This window comes from Gouania willdenowi, unplaced genomic scaffold (genome assembly GCF_900634775.1).
Source record: "Gouania willdenowi unplaced genomic scaffold, fGouWil2.1 scaffold_269_arrow_ctg1, whole genome shotgun sequence".
In the NCBI taxonomy this organism is placed as follows: Eukaryota; Metazoa; Chordata; class Actinopteri; order Blenniiformes; family Gobiesocidae; genus Gouania; species Gouania willdenowi.
The window spans coordinates 1,309,326-1,313,553 of NW_021145026.1; the positions used below are offsets into that span (position 1 = coordinate 1,309,326).

General features: G+C 34.4%; 1 non-coding gene across 1 annotated transcript; it reads right to left on the bottom strand.

Moving 5' to 3' along the window:
- Nucleotides 1-2,449: 2,449 nt before the first annotated feature.
- Nucleotides 2,450-2,522, bottom strand: trnak-cuu (transfer RNA lysine (anticodon CUU)). Its single transcript has one exon. It is a non-coding gene; the product is annotated as a tRNA-Lys (tRNA).
- Between the last annotated feature and the right edge of the window lie 1,706 nt (nucleotides 2,523-4,228).

Genomic DNA, 4,228 nt, shown 5'->3' on the forward strand with positions numbered 1-4,228 from the left:
TAATGAAATAGTAATGATTATTATCTGCTAGCCTGGCTCACTTATCTTTTCATTTTATATATGTTACAAGATGAATACATCAGCTTCTAAAGACACCTGCTTGTATGGTGGAGCATCCAGGTCTGGTAGTAGTGTGTCTGAATGTGTTCTACCTGCAGAATGCATTCATTATATATACAGTATATAGAGCACACTATGGACCTCTACAGCTATGGGGATAATATGTTTGAAATGAAAGACTGAAATCACACAAATCAATGTATAAACATGAAACTTTTATTGTTGATGACACACACAAGTCATCCAAAACACATTTTTACACAATATGTTGTGTTTTCAGTGGTTCTAGGTACTTGGCATATAGAAGCTTTGTGAGCTGGTGTTGGGGCTTTTTGGGTTCCTCTCCCTGCTTGTGTTGTCCTAAGAATAAGAACTGAGTTCCCAGACGACCAAGGACATTATGTGGGGTTCAGACCTGCCCTTGACTGAACCTGGACACATATCTGCCAACCACCTGCTGCTTCTCAGGTCTGTCAAACTGAGCAGACAGATCTACAGGGACGGGGATTGACATCAGCTGGGGCGGAGTCCTCCAAGACCTTTTCAAATAGGAGGTCTAGGAGCTGATCCACGTAATCTGTGATACAGAAAAGCACTTTATTATCTTTACTGTTTAAAACCTATGTTGTTGTGTTTTGATATCTAATGATGGTCCTAACTAATTCTTTATTTTTTTTAATTTTTTGAAAAAATATGCCTCGCTATAGTCTTTTGATTTTGGGTGATTTTTGGTTTTTGTCATTTTTGTGCCTTACTGCTTTCTTAGCCCTGTTTACGTGTGTGTATTATATTTCACATAGTTTTTAGGGTCTAATGATGGTTCTAACTCAATTTTTTTTTTTTTTTTTAATTTTCAAAAAAAAAAATGCCTTGCTATAGCCTTACTTTTGATTTTGGGTGATTTTTGGTTTTTGTCATTTTTATAATACTGAGTTCACGATACGATTCTCTCACGATTTATTTTACAAAATGGGACTGTAGACAAATTATGACTAAAAATATTCCTTTATTTTTTTGGGGGGGGAAAACTATTGATTGATAATTGATAACCATTGATAAACTATTCAAAACAATGCAATTGAACTAAAAATAAATCTTGAATGAAATAAATAAAGGAATAATACAAATGAAGAAGAAGCCTATTAATTTAAATTCTGGTTCTCTAGTAAACAATGCAAAACTACATAATAGTTCTTTTTCTTTTTAAAAGTGCAACTGAAAATGTATTTTGTGCCTTAACAATTGGACTTAAAAAAAAAACCACTCTGCACTGTCTCTTTCGTCAGATTTATTTGGACCAGCAGAGGGCGCTGGTAACCCAGTGGTCGGTTGGCATGCAGCTAATTTACCGGTGAAGAAGAGATGCTATGCTAGCAGACAGAGCTAATAGAAAAACGTGACTTTTAAAGATATTCACGTAATATTACAGATATTCTTTTGGTGCTAAAGGGGTAAGGAATCATTTATGAACATGTTTAAGAGTAGAAGGCGGCCAGACAGAAAGTAGTAGCAGATTCTGCCTGCCGCCAACACCTCTGGAAGGATAAATAGATAGCGGCCTCTGCTGTTTAAAAAAAGTACTGCGATTAATTTTTCAGAGCATCGACGTGAACTGTGATACCTATGAATCAATTTTTAACTGCCTTACGATTAATCGTTACATCCCTAGTGATCATGAATTAAAATGATGGTATAATTGTAATTTTAAAAATATGTTGCTGTTGTAATTGTAATTACATTAGAAATGAGTTCAGATAATTTACATTGTAATAGTAATTGCCATGAAAAAATTTATAAAAATTATAATTTAGTGTTAAACTGGGGAACCATGTTACAGTTCTATGTACAGTTCGACATATACTGTATGTATTTTGAGCGATACTTTTGGGTGTGACCAATACTAGACTGTGGCCCACGTCTGGTCCAAACCTAAAGCTAGTAAATGATTGCTAATCAGGATGCAGCAAGTTAAATTTACTAAACAAGAAATATTGAAAAAATATGTTAAATCTTAAAATAAGAAGGTCCTGATAAATATTCTAAAGCATTAAAATAAACAGAAATGGATGATTATTAGAATAAATTACTTGAAATCAAACTTCCGCCAGCACAATAATAAGTGAAATATACTGACTATAAACAAATAATAATTATTTTTTTTATTTTATTTTATTTTTTTAATTTTGCAAATGAAAGCTTTGGAACAAGAAGAAAACAACTAATCTAAGTAAAAACTGACTCAGTAATAGTGAAAAATTATTAAGCTGTTTCCTGATACAAATTGGCTCATTTTGAAATGAGCTTAAATCTATATTAAAACAGAGTGTTTGTTCTTAGAATAAACATCTTATCAGAATCACAATCAGTGATACACTCCACAGGCCAGAGAAGGCCTCAGTGAGAATTGAGCTCACGACCCCTGGTTTAAGAGACCAGTGCTCTAACCTCTGAGCTATGAGGCCCTGTGTGTGACAGCATAGATGATCTTTCACATGGCAGATATACACTACACCACTTACATGTACAACTGGGCATCACTTTTTTTTAAGTTTTGGGGGCGGGGCTCTAAAAATCCATCTCATGGTGTAACTTTTTTCTCTTACAGTTCCATCTTAATGTCAACAGTTATGATAGTGTGTGGTCTTATTTTGGTCCTCAGTTATGAGGGAATTCCAACTCCGTCATCAAATCTTTATTTTTATTTTTTTACCAATTTGAAAGGCTACCAATCAATAGCCTTTGTTCAATCAGCTCTCAACAAACACCCATGTATCTTAACCACATGCTAGTTGTGCTACAGTTGTTATATCATGCTTTAATTGTCTACTCACCACTTTCTAGGTGTTTTGAACCGTAAGCGCTTTAACTCATAACCAGTGTTGTGTGAGTTACTGAAATAAGTAATGCGTTACTGCAAAAAGTAACTTTTGAGTTACTTAGAATGAAAGAATGTATTATTTATTTTGGGTCATTTGTGTCCGTACAGCTTCATATTAGTGGTGTAATAATATAATAATCCACTGTTGATCAACTGTGCCCCTGTATTAACATTGTTTTGTATAAAAGCCTCTGATAAATGAAATGTTACTGTATCCAACCCTACAGTTTATAATCATTTACATTAACAGAACTAAACTCTGCTCAGTATTAATCTTTACAAACACCAATCTGACTGAAACACTAAGTATTCTTTCAATACCAGTTTATTTATCTGAGACCAGCAGAAACTGTAAATATTACAAGGAATTGTGAAATAAATAACACACAAAACAACCTGAATATTATTAAAAATTAAAGTGGCTTCAGCATCATAAAACCGTTGTGTTTAGCCTTAGAATGCTCCCTTACAGGTTAAGTACAAAAACTAGCAATAATGTTCAACATAAACACAAAAACCTTCTAAAATAAATAAATGAAAGCAATCTGAATTAACATTAGGAATACATTTTGACCAACTCTGCTTTACAAAAACTGCCATAAAACAACCATAAATGATGCGCATATAAAGCACAAAACAGCTGCTCCAAAATTAAAACAGTAATTTTTCAGCCTTAGCACAGTAATGTAATGTAAAGTAATCGTTTGGAGACAAATGAGTAAAATAATACGCATATTTCCACTCTGAGTAGCTCGTCCTGCTCTCGCATTGACTCGCTATGATTGGTGCACGTGACAGAAACATGCTGACAATGCTTCTTCTTCTTCTTCTTCTTCTTCTTGTTTTACCGTGGTTGGCACGGCGTCCTGCAAAAATATGTAGAGCCACTGTAAACAGGAAGTACACCGCAGCTAGCAAAGTAACCAACAAACGCAGCATAATGTAATGGTAACGGCGTTATTTCTTTAAAAAAATATTGCGTTACAGTACAAGTTACTGTAAAAAGTAACGCACTGCTCGTAACCATGTTTTTACACATTTTTATAGCTTCATAGGTCAGTTAGCTCAGCTGGTCAGAGCGTGGTGCTAATAATGCCAAGGTCATGGGTTCAAGCCCCATACTGGCCAGATATTAGCAGTTTGTAAATGAAAATGTTATTATGTATTATGTTATTGTTAACCATCTAACCATTAGAAACACAGCTTATTGGGTCTTATTTCATCTGATCAACCAAATTCAAGGATTCACAGCCAGCAGAGACACTCTATGAGGTGTGTGTATTGTTCTTT